Source organism: Giraffa tippelskirchi, chromosome 13 (assembly GCF_054371585.1).
Source record: "Giraffa tippelskirchi isolate mGirTip1 chromosome 13, T2T-mGirTip1v1.2.pri, whole genome shotgun sequence".
Taxonomy (NCBI): Eukaryota; Metazoa; Chordata; class Mammalia; order Artiodactyla; family Giraffidae; genus Giraffa; species Giraffa tippelskirchi.
In genome coordinates this window covers 78,185,737-78,197,893 of record NC_137287.1, presented here as the reverse complement: position 1 = coordinate 78,197,893, position 12,157 = coordinate 78,185,737, and the positions used below count along the sequence as shown (strand labels likewise).

The 12,157-nt window shown below is 43.9% G+C and overlaps 1 protein-coding gene across 35 annotated transcripts in view; it reads left to right on the top strand.

The window, feature by feature from the left end:
- Positions 1 to 12,157, top strand: part of SVIL (supervillin) — a 259,115-nt gene that overhangs the window by 58,122 nt on the left and 188,836 nt on the right. The window contains exon 3 of one of the 35 annotated variants that reach the window (XM_081553942.1): positions 9,371 to 9,530. The exons of the other annotated variants lie outside the window; for them this stretch is intronic. The gene's annotated coding sequence lies outside the window, so the exon portion shown is untranslated. The remainder of the gene's footprint in view (positions 1 to 9,370; positions 9,531 to 12,157) is intronic. 35 annotated transcript variants of the gene reach the window in all.

Here is a 12,157-nt window from a genome sequence, read left to right as displayed (position 1 = left end):
GAGCAAGAGAGTTTGTGGCATTACCTGGAGTAACGTCCAGTGGCCAATCATCCCCAGAGGTGTGTATTTATCCTCAATATGTTGACTTGGGTCATGTTAAGTGACCTCAAGTCTCTGGTCTCACTTGCTTATTTCTCCTACTTTTGGAAGCTTGGGGTGGGGAGAGGTATGACTTCTGAGTGTCGCTGTTCCCTCCATCAGAACGTCCCTGCATCCTACATGTGAAGGAACACCAATCTACCAGTTTGCTCACTAGCTCAGGGCTGGAAGTTTGGGCACAAGGTTTTCAGTCATTTCTCTCTCTCTTCCTAATTATTTTACTGCCATCTACTACAATGATGGTTTCTTCTAGCCCTACTTAGAAACTTTCTCCTGATGTTGCTTTATCAGGCCACCTCTCTGTACTTTGAAGCGGGTGTTCAGTAAGTTGCCTCTGTGTTTGCGGCCAGCACTTCAAGGCTACAGCAGGTGGTCCTGAGGGCCAGTGGGTGAGCACACAGCTGGCAAGCAGACCCAGCCAGCCTGCCCACACCACCACCCCCTCAACTCCCGCTTCAGCACAGCTCTGCTTCTCTCCTGCCCTTCAGAATTACCACAAAGGCTGGAGGAATTCACAGCAGACCTCGCTTTATTGCATTTCATAGATAAAAACTGTGCTTTTTACAAACCAAAGGTTTGTGGCAACACTGTGTTAAGTAAGTCTATGGGTGCCTTTTTTCCAACAGCATTTGCTCACTTCCTGTCTCTGTCACATTTGGTAATTCTCACAATATTTCAGACTGTTTCGTTATTATTCTATTCGTTATGGTGATCAGTGGTCTTAGATGTTACTCCTGTGACGAGCTGAAGGCTCAAATGATGGTTAACATTTTTTAGCAAGAAAGTATTTTTTAGTTAAAGTATGTACACTTTTTTCAACCTAATGCTATTGCACACTTTATAGACTAGAGTGTAATGTAAATATAACTTTTACGTGGACTGGGAAACCAAAACCTCGTGTAGCTCACTTCATTGTAATGTTCGCTGTATTACAGTGGCCTGTGTGTTGTTCTGAGCATTGTCTGCAGGCTGAATCATGACTCACAGGCACACTACTCTGAATGCCACTAAGTGCCATGACTTAGAAGATAAAGACTTGTGAGACACACTGCTGAATTCATAACAGCCATTCACCATCACTTACTAAACACAACTGCTGGTGTGGGGCAGATCAGAGGCAATATTGCTGTTGTAAAGGGGCTCCTCATACTTGAAGCTCTTGAGACCCACATCTGTAACAGACACCCAGGAGCTGAGAGAGAGGAGGAGAGGGTGGCCTGGGGTCCACCAGGGCCCATTGCCTCCTCACCTGCCATGAGAGCTGATGGGCACATATGCCCAATGGTGAACATCAGCCCCTAGTGTCTATTTTTCTTATCAAATATGATTTGCATGCCAGCAGGTTTTTATATTGTTCATTTAGGAAAAAAAGAGCAAGGCCTAGCATAGTCATCTTACTTTCATGAAAACATGCACATGTAAAGCCAAGACTGATGGAAAGTATCTGCCCTCACCAGTGGGTGAATCTCAAAGGTCTGTGGCATCCAGGAGACTGAGGAGGGGTCATGACATGGTGGTTGCTTAGAACCCACTGCTGTACTGGGGAGACCCCATGTGCCTTCCACAGAGTCTGTGACCCCAGAAAGGGTCTTAGCTCTGTTTTTGCTGTGGCAGCTGCACACCTAGGGTTCCTCCTCCAGCTGCCTGGAAAAGGTGCTCATGTCGGGGTTTCAGGTGTGTTCAGGCTTAAGAACACTTGGAGAATGTCAGACCCTTTGAGGTACACTTTGAAATGTTGCATCCTGTTTTGCAGCTTGGCATATTGTATGTTTTGTCATTATAATTGCAAACATGTACGTATGTGTATGTGATATATGTGTATATATTTATACATGTGTATATATATCCATATATACATATGTGTATGTGTGTGTTAGTTTCATTCAGAAATATAAAGGTGGCTCTTACTATATGTCTTACTTAAGACCATTGTAACAGAATTCCATAGACTAAGTGCCTTAAACAACAAACCATTTATTTCTCACAGTTCTAGAGGTGTTGAAGTCCAAGATCTAGTAGCCGGCAGATTCAGTTCCAGGTGAGGGCTCCCTTCCTGGTTTGCAGACAGCCACCTTCTTCCTGTGTTCTCACATGGAGAGGAGCAGAGAGAGAAAGCAGGGTCTCTGTCTTTTCTGTAAGGACACAGATCCCATCATGAGGGTCCCACCTTCATAATCTAATCACCCCAAAGGCCCCACCTCCAAATACCATCACATTGGAGGTTAGTATTTCAACAGATTGATTTTGGCGGACACATAGCTCTATATTTGGATGCTGTGTGTGTATGTGTGTGTGTGCGCGCGAACGCGCGCTCAGTTGTGTCTGACTCTATTATATTTACAAGCACATATATCTATCAAACAGCAAGCTGAGTTTTTTTTCAGAGTTTGTTTGCACATTTTGTGGTTGCTCTTAGGCAAGTAGTAGGAGACACTAAAGAATTTGAAAAAAATAATATACAAGAGAACTTAAAATTGAGAATTTGGCCCATTAACTTAATGTTTCTACTTGCAGTTGTAGGTGATATGTACATCTTTTGAATCGTGAAGCAGAATGCCTCCCAGGATTTTATAGGAGCCTATTTGAAAATGCACGAGGACTTGGCCTTTTAGGAACCTGTGCTGTAGTGAGATACGTGGGAAGCCCACTGGTGGCAGCGTAAAGCCCTCGAAGTGGGAAGCATGTCCCCATAGGAAGGTGTCCCCAAGGGCAGAGGGGAGATGGCCTTTCTGGATGTCACTAGGGAGGGTTGTGTGCTTATTTTAGCTCCTTTTCCTTCATATGTCCCCATGTCAGCTGCTATTTTTACTGTGGGCATCTTCCTGCAGCTGGTTGTGTGCTGGCTGCCAGATGCCCTCCTGGGAGAGCGAGCTGCCCTGTGCCCACTGGTTCCCGTCTGTCAATCCACATCCACTCTAGCAATGAACTGTGGCTGTGAAATGCTACAAACATACAGGATTAGAGGCCTCTTGTAATAATGCTCAGTCCATTTTCGGGAAAAAAAAAATACAACATTCTCTTGGTTAAGACAAGTAGAGGGCAAAAAGTTGGCACAGTCAAATTGTACCTCAAAATACATTTAATATACCCTCATTTAGTGAAAGCGACCAACATTTACTTAGTACAAAAAAATCCAGTATTTAGGAAAATACTCACTGCTCTATGGATGTTATCCTAATGTATAAATATACTACAAATATAATGGTTCAGGATCACAAAATCTCTGATAAATTACTTGACACATAAAATGGACCATTGTTGGCACTCTAAAAATGGTCTATGATTTATTCTTTATCCAAGCTTTCTGTACCCTGCCCCACTTCCATATTAAAATGAAGCCAGGTAGCCTTGATGTCACTGAGAGTGGTCCCATGTGCTTTGTAAAGGTGGTGGCGGGCCGCTGATCTCTGAAGGAAGTCCCTCTCACTCAGCATCTTTGCGGCCCCACCTCCCTCCTGTGGCACCTCCCCTTGTTGTCATTTCTCCTCTGCATCCAGCCTCAGCTTCTGCACATGCCACTGCGGTCACTTACTAATGGTTTTTCCATCAACTTGTGAGGTCCTGAAATTGATGCTAACAGAATGTCACCTTGGCTTGGCCACTGGTATCTGGAGGCTGATGAAATGGAGCTGTCCCCACACTGTCACAGACCCACGGAGATGTATGTCAGTTATCATAGGGCCTGTCAGTGGACACCTTCTATTAATAGGAATGTGATTCTGCTGACTTGGAGATGGTTTTTTTTATATATATATTTTTAAATTTTTTGGCCATGCTGGGTCTTCATTGGTGAACACGGGCTTCTCCGGTTGTGGCGTGGCATGTGGGATCTTAGTTCCCTGACCAGAAGTTGAACCCGTGTCCTCTGCATTGGAAGAAGGGTTCTTAACCACTGGATCGCCAGGGAAGTCCTAAGATACTTATTTTTTATAAATGTTCAAATAATTAAAATGATTATTATTTTAAAATTATTATTACCATTACTACTATTGCTGTAGCTAATCTAACCCATGATGGTTGAGAATGACCTATAAAGGTTGTGGTGGTTTCATCACTACGTCGTATCCAACTCTTTTTGACCTCACAGGCTGTAGCACGCCAGGCTTCTCTGTCCATGGGATTTCCCAGGGAAGCATACTGCAGTGTGTTGCCGTTTCCTTCTCCAGGGGATTTTCCCGACCCAGGGACCAATCCTGTGTCTCCTTCATTGGCAAGCAGATTCTTTACCACTGAGCCACCAGGGAAGCCCCCTGAACTACAGTAGTTGTTTGTAATCAGGTCTTTAGCATGAATTGAGCAAGAAAGGTCCCTAAGGAAGGAGGGCTGCAGCCAGGGGAGCCTCACAGGAGGTGGGGGCCTCTGAACTGAATTCAGGAAAGTGTCTTGAGGTTTGTTTGGTTGCTGGGGTGGAGGTGGGGAAGGAAGTGCCCAGTGCTCTGGGAAAATGTCAAGACCCTCCTTTCCCTGCTCTCAGCATCCAGGGAGAGAAAGACAAAGTAGCCAGAGTGAAAGCTGAGTCTGAGGAAGCCTCATCCCTAGAGTCTGTAAGGGGGACTCTTGGATGCTCAGTGAGGGGACAAGGCTCTGCTAAATGCCCTGGACCCAGAGGCACCTGACTCTGTGCTCCTTAAGTAGGTACCACTGGCCCTCCGTGTCCACGGGTTCTCCGTCCCTGGATTCAACCAACTGCAGATCAAAGATATTGGGGAAAAGAAATTCCAGAAAGTTTTAAAAAGCAAAACTTGAATTTGGTGCATACTGGCAACTATTTACAAAGCATTTACATTTTATCAGGTATTATAAGTCTTCTAGAAGTGATTTAAAGTATATGAGAGGATATGCATAGATTATATGCAAGTGCTATACCAAACTTTTCTGTTTTCTAAATTTAATTAAAAAATTTTAGTTGAAGTACAGTTGATTTACAATGTTGTGCTAACTTCTGCTGTATAGAAGAGTGATTCAGATATACATATATATGTACACATTCTTTTTTAGATATTCTTTTCCATTATCATAGAATATTGAATATAGCTCTCTGTGTTGTACAGAAGGACCTTGTTGTTTATCCATTCTATAAGTAATAGCCTACATCTGCTAACCCCAACTTCCCACTCCATCCCTCCCCCAACCTTCTCCCTCTTGGCAACTACCACTTTGTTCCCTATGTCTATGAGTCTGTTTCTATTTCCTAGATAAGTTCTTTGGGTCATATTTTAGATTTCACATATAAGTGATATATGGTATTTCTCTTTGTCTGATTTACTTCACTTAGTGTGATAAACTGTAGGTTCATCTATGTTACTGCAAATGGCATTATTCCATTCTTTTTTGTGGTTGAGTAGTATTCTATTATATGTATGTACCACATCTATTACCACACTACTTTCAATAAGGCATTTGAACATCCGTGGATTTTGTTATCCAAGGAGATCAGAACCAATCCCCTTCAAATACCAAAGGACAACTGTAACATGTGACCACAACTCCCTGAAACATCCCTTCCCTATGGGCACCTCCACTGTACCTCCTGTTAAACCCAAGTCTTTTGAAGCCTTCAGATAAAAGTCTGCCTTTCTCTGTCATAATCTCCCTCCAGATGCAATTGGTCTAGAATTACTGACAAAGTCTTGTCAGAGTTTTTGCATAGAGATAATCATCTGAAAGTTCAGTGACAGTTTATTTTCCACCAGGAAGAAATGCTTTAGAAGGATGGAAAGAGCACTGGAGAGACTGGACAAGCCCCCTGTGTCTGACCTTGAGTTTGGGTGCCTCTTCCTGCTGTACTGAAACCATATTGATTTTCCCAGTGTCCCGTTCTCCTTTGAAATTCTTTCCACTTTTATACAGGCTTGACTAGTTTAATTAAACTTCAACCTGTCACTTAGTCTGGATCCTGGCCTGACTGTGGATTTGCTCTTTTTTTTCCCCCAAGTTATCATGAGTGCATTGAAACCGATATATTGTTTTGTTTTCCTCCTGATGCAATATTCTGAAGTTTATTATCTCGTGACTGAGGTTTTCCCTTTGTCTTTAGACAAACCAGATTCTGAGATTGAAAGCCTCTCAGGTACAGGCCCTTCAGTCTCCTTCTTGGTCCTCTGCTGGAGGACCTTGGGTCTCCACTGGAGGTTTACTTCTTGCCCCCTGTTTGTGGAGCCCCAAGGGGGTCCCTCTGCACATGCAAGTTTGAGAACCCTGGCTCTAGAGGTTCCCAGAAGGTGTGGACCAAAGACAGAGGGATGAGGTTGTCCTCTCCTGCCCTTGCCTCTTGGCTTCTTTTGGTTTTCTTGGCCTTGTTTTCCTTTTGAAATGTTTTCCCTTTCCTTTCTTTGTAGCCAGTATGTAAACAGGGTCTCCTGCCTAAAGCAGGTCCTTCCTCCCCAGTGTAGACCATGGAGGAGGAGGCTCAGGAGATGAGAGGCTTTTGTTGGTCTAGCCCAGTTCCCAAGGCTCTGGGGCTTTTTAGTAATAAACAGATTTGTGGGGGAGGAAGGAAAAAAAAATTTTGGGGGGAAGCACAAAAAACAGCCTCCTTAAACCCAGGGATTGGTCTGTGTTTACCGCAACCATCTTTGTGGCCTCAGATCCTGAGTTCACGGCTGTCTGAAGCTCCCCCAGCAGCAGTGACGATGTTTCTTGCTTTGTGGGAACTTTGCATGGTGGAGGCCCCTCCACCCCCTCGTCCCCACAAGGCTCATTTCCTTGTAAGTTGCCTCTGCCTGGGCTTCTGCAGATAAAGCCCATTCTTCCTACATGAGAGGGAGGCTCTGACACCAAGCCTCCCACATGCTTCCAGGGACTGGATCCTGATACCAGCTGTGTCCTTTAGGATGCTGGCGTGTCGTTGGCTGCTGTCCAGTTCAGGGCCACCTGTGCTTGAGTGAACCGTTTTTCCAAGATGATGCTTTCAAAAAGTGACACGAGGGCTGCGTCCCTGGTGGCTCAGTGATAGAGAGTCCACAGGCCAGGGTAAGAGACACAGGATTGATCCCTGATCGGGAGGATTCCACATGCCTCGAAGCAGCTAAGCCCATGTGCCGTAACTGCTGAGCCTGTGCTCTGGAGCCTGGGAGCCCGTGTGTTGCAACTGCTGGAGCCCGTGGACCCTGGATTCTGTGCTCCACAGTGAGAGAAGCAACCATGATAAGAAGCCCACACACCACAACTGGAGAGTAGCTCCTGCTTGCCACAACTATAGAAAAGCCCACACAGCAACAAAGACCCATCACAGCCATTAAAAAAAAAAAGATGACACAAGCAAGCACTGCCTGGACATGAGGAGAATAGAGGAAGAGGCATCTATTTCGCCCTGAAAATCAAAGACTTCCCAAAGCCCCTCTGTCTTAACCACTAACCAATGAACCATTAGCCAGCTAACAGACCTAGGGCTTTCCTCTCCGGTCTGGGATCTCAGGACTGGAACCCTGCTTGTTCCTGATGCCCTTCTCACAGGCTGAGTCATCGGAATGCCACATGGGCAGCCAGCCTTTTGAAGGTGAGGAAGGAGTGTATTTCCAGGCAAGTCATCCTGTACACAAATTACTAGCAACAAGGAAAGGGTAGCTTCCCTCTGTCCTACTCTGTTGTTTTTCCAGCACGGGTGGGGTTTTCCCTCTTTTCCCAGCCTCTGAAGGAAAATGAATGCTGAAGAATTTCTCTGCATGCAGTCAATGGCACAGACCAAGTTCTAGCCAGTTCCTCAGTCCAGATGCCAGAGATGGGTTACCCTGGTCTCAGCTTCTTCACCAGACTCCCTCTTTCTCTAAGGACCCGGGCCTTGGTCAGTTCCCTCTGGTCGTACATGTTTGATTTTTCCATGAGTTCCAACCCATCCTCCTCTGTCTTCCTTTGTTACAAGGCTTCTGTCCCAGAGCCCCTTATTTGGATCTGTTGTAAATGTGTGTTGTAGAAAGGACTCATGTTTCCTCAAGATAGCTCTGCTTTATATTTCTTCTAGAAAGGAAAGTTGCTGTAATCAGAAGAGCCAGCAGCCTGAGGTGAAGGTAGACTCAGGTCCTTAGGCCAACTTGGAAGATTCTGCTCAGCCATGACAGTTTTTAAAGGCCAAAGAGGGGAAAGAATCTCAGTGAATCATCCAAAAGGAGGGTGGGCTCTGTGTCCTTCTCCACTGTGCCATTGTGTGCACACTGGCTGTGTGTTATCACACTACCCAAGTGATCTGCCTGCAGCATTGCTAAGGGAGCTGTTGGAGGTAGAGAGCTAATCATTTCTTAACTACTTAATTCTTCATCCTTATGTTTTAGTCTAGGAAAAGAATCAACAGGTTAGACAAGGCAGGCATGGGTAACTCAGTGGTAAAGAATCCTCTTGCCAGTGCAAGTGTTGTGGGTTTGATCCCTGGTCCAGGAAGATCCCCTGGAGTAGGAGATGGCGACCAACTCCATTATTCTTGCCTGGAGAATCCCATGGACAGAGGCGCCTGGCAGGCTACAATCTATGATGTTGCAAAGTCAGACATGATTGAGCACACATGTGCGGTGTCTAATCAGGAGAGCGTAAGTCAGGAGCTAGGTTAACTTGTGGTGATCTCATTCCTATAATTAGGTTCTTTTAAGGTGAGAGGGGCACGGAAATGGGCCAACAGGAAAGGGGCAAAAGAGCCGCTTTCACAACCCGCCTCAGACCAGAATTCTTGGACCATGCTCTTCAGCAATCTTGCCACAGTGGTTCCAGGTGAATCTGTACAGGTAGGAAATAAGCTATGGGCTTCTCAGCTGATGTTGACAGAGCAGTGGGCATTCTCTTCCTGGGGCTGCACTGCCCATGTAACCTGTCCTGGGGACCTAGTTTTTCCTTATGGTGCTTGGCGTTCATGCAGACATCAAGAAGCTCCATCCTGGGCCAGGCTACCTGGATGGCAGCCACCCACACCAAAAGGCACTGCAGCCACGTTGTCTTCCAGGCCATGCTTGTCCCCGAGAGAAGAGTTGTGGTCAAAGGAGCAAGGAATGTGAGAATGCGGGAGGAGACAGCTCGGCTTTTAGACCAAATGTCAGATTTCATCATGAGAGAAAAATCAGAGATTTGCACATAGAAACGGTTTTATTCACCGAGTTTAAGATGGAGGAGGAAGATGTATTTTTGTCTTGTTTTTGCTTTTCTTTTTTAAAAAGTTTTATTTATTTTATTGAAGAATAGTTGATTTGCAATGTTGTAGTAGTTATAGAGCCAAGTAGGTATATAGCCAAGTTATTCATATATATGTGTATATATATATGTGTGTGTGTATATATCCTGGAATGTGAAGTCAAGTGGGCCTTAGGAAGCATCACTACGAACAAAGCTGGTGGAGGTGATGGAATTCCAGTTGAGCTATTTCAAATCCTGAAAGATGATGCTGTGAAAGTGCTGCACTCAATATGCCAGCAAATTTGGAAAACTCAGCAGTGGCCACGGGACTGGAAAAGGTCAGTTTTCATTCCAATCCCAAAGAAAGGCGATGCCAAAGAATGCTCAAACCACCGCACAATTGCACTCATCTCACACACTAGTAAAGTAATGCTTAAAATTCTCCAAGCCAGGCTTCAGCAATACGTGGACCGTGTATTGGGGTTGCGAAGAGTTGAACACGACTGAGCGAATGAACTGAACTGATATATATATATATATATGTATATACACACATATGCATGTATATGTATTCTTTTTCAAATTCTTTTCCCTTATAGTTTATTACCAGATACTGAGAATAGTTCCCTGTGCCATACAGTTAGGTCTCCTTGGTTATCTATTTTATGTATAGTGGTGTGTATATGTTAATCCCAAGCTCCTAATTTATCCCTCCCCCTGACCTTTCACCTTTAATAATCATAAGTTTGTTTTCTACGTCTATGGGTCTATTGTAAATAAGTTCACTTGCATCATTTTTTAGGTTCTACATGTAAGTGTTACGGTATTTGTCTTCTACTTTGTAACTTAGTTCACTTAGTATAATAATCTCTAGGTCCATCCATGTTTTAGGGTACTGTGGGTTAGGAAGCAGGGGTGGTAGGAGCGTAGTGAAAGGTTAAGTTGTGAACTCTCCCCAAAAAGAGTAGAAATATATGCTTGTGAGACACAAGTGACCAGTACGAAGTTGTATGAAAGATCGTGGAAGTATTGATACAATGCAAAAGACTTCAGCCTCGAAGGAAATGGGTCTCAGAGGAAAACACTTAGGTAGACGGGAAAATGCACATTATTCTGAGCACAGTGTGAAGAAGGGAAGGTGACAGGACAAGGAGGGAAACCAACTAGCCTGACAGACAAGGTTGTGCGAGAAGTAAAGAGGAATAGGTAGGATGAATGCTTGGGAACTGCAAACAGTTTGGCCCTTAAAGGGCTTCAGGGTAGGAACAGCATGTTTGAAAAGATTAGTCAGGTAGTATTAATGACTTTTAAAAAGAAAGGAATGAAAAAACATGGAGGTTTGGGTGCTACATAGAGAGTCAGTGCAGGAACCCAGTGATAAAGAGATGGAACAGAAAGAAGTGGAAAGAGAGAAAAGGATCCTACTTCAGAGAAACAGAAGTTTCTGAAGAGAGAGGACAGAGACAAAGAGAAGTAGTTTAATGGTTAAAAGAAGAAATTTGTTGGAGTTTGGATTCTAATTTGGCTTTGGCATTTAAAACCAGCTGAATTATGTTGGGCCAGCTCTTTCGCATCTCTCTGCCTAGATTCCTTGTCTGTAAAATGGGGATAAGAATAGTACTGTGCTAGGTAATTGTGAAGGACTTTTTAAAGTGCTTTAGTGTATTAGGGCTTCCCTGATAGCTCGGTTGGTAAAGAATCGCCTGTAATGCAGGAGACCCTGGTTTGATCCCTGGGTTGGGAAGATCCCCTGGGGAAGGGAAAGGCTACCCACTCCAGTATTCTGGCCTGGAGAATTCCGTGGACTGTATAGCCCATGGGGTCGCAAAGAGTCAGACACTACTGAGCGACTTTACTCACTTTACCGTCCATGTTGCCACCACGTGTCATTATTTCATTCTTTTTATAGCTGAGTAGTATTCCACTGTATATATACCACATCTTCTTTATCCATTCATCTGTCAGTGGACACTTAGGTTGTTTCTATGTCCTGACTATCATAAATAGTGCTACTATGAACATCAGGATTCATGTATCTTTTCAAATTAGAGTTTTCTCCAGATATATGCCCAGGAGTGGAATCACTGGATTGTGTGGTAGCTCTCTAAAGAATGTATTTTGAATTATTTTTATTTTATTTTTTTTTTATAAATTTATTTATTTTAGTTGGGGGCTAATTACTTTACAATATTGTAATAGTTTTTGCCATACGTTGACATGAATCAGCCATGAGTTTACATGTGTTCCCCTTCCTGGACCCCCCCACCCACCTCCCTCCCCATCCCATCCCTCTGGGTCATCCCATTGCCCCGGCCCTGAGCCCTTGTCTCATGCATCGAACATGGAATGGTGTTCTCTTTCACATATGATAATATACATGTTTCAATGCTATTCTCCCAGAATGTTCCACCCTCACCTTCTCCCTCAGAGTCTATAAAATTGTTCTATGCATCTGTGTCTCTTATTCTGTCTCGCATATAGGGTTATTGTTACCATCTTTCAAATTCCATATATATGCATTAGTATACTGTATTGTTGTTTTTCTTTCTGGCTTACTTCACTCTGTATAATGGGCTCCAGTTTCATCCATCTCAGTAGAACCTATTCAAATGCATTTTTTTTAATGGCTGAGTAATATTCCATTGTGTATATGTACCACAGCTTCCTTATCCATTCGTCTGCTGATGGACATCTAGGTTGCTTCCATGTCCTGGCTATTGTAAACAGTGCTGCGATGAACATTGGGGTACACACGCCTTGAATTATTTTTAATAAGAGCTTTAAAAAGATACTCTAACCACTGCCAATAATTTGTAAACGCCCCTGTAGATGAATAACTGAAAGAAGAAAAGCTCTTTAGAAGCAGAAAATGAATCACAGCCGTGTACTTTGCCTTGCTCATACATGTGGTTCTTATGTTGTTGGCTGTTTTCTTTCTTAGATTTCAGAGTAGAAACTTTTCTTC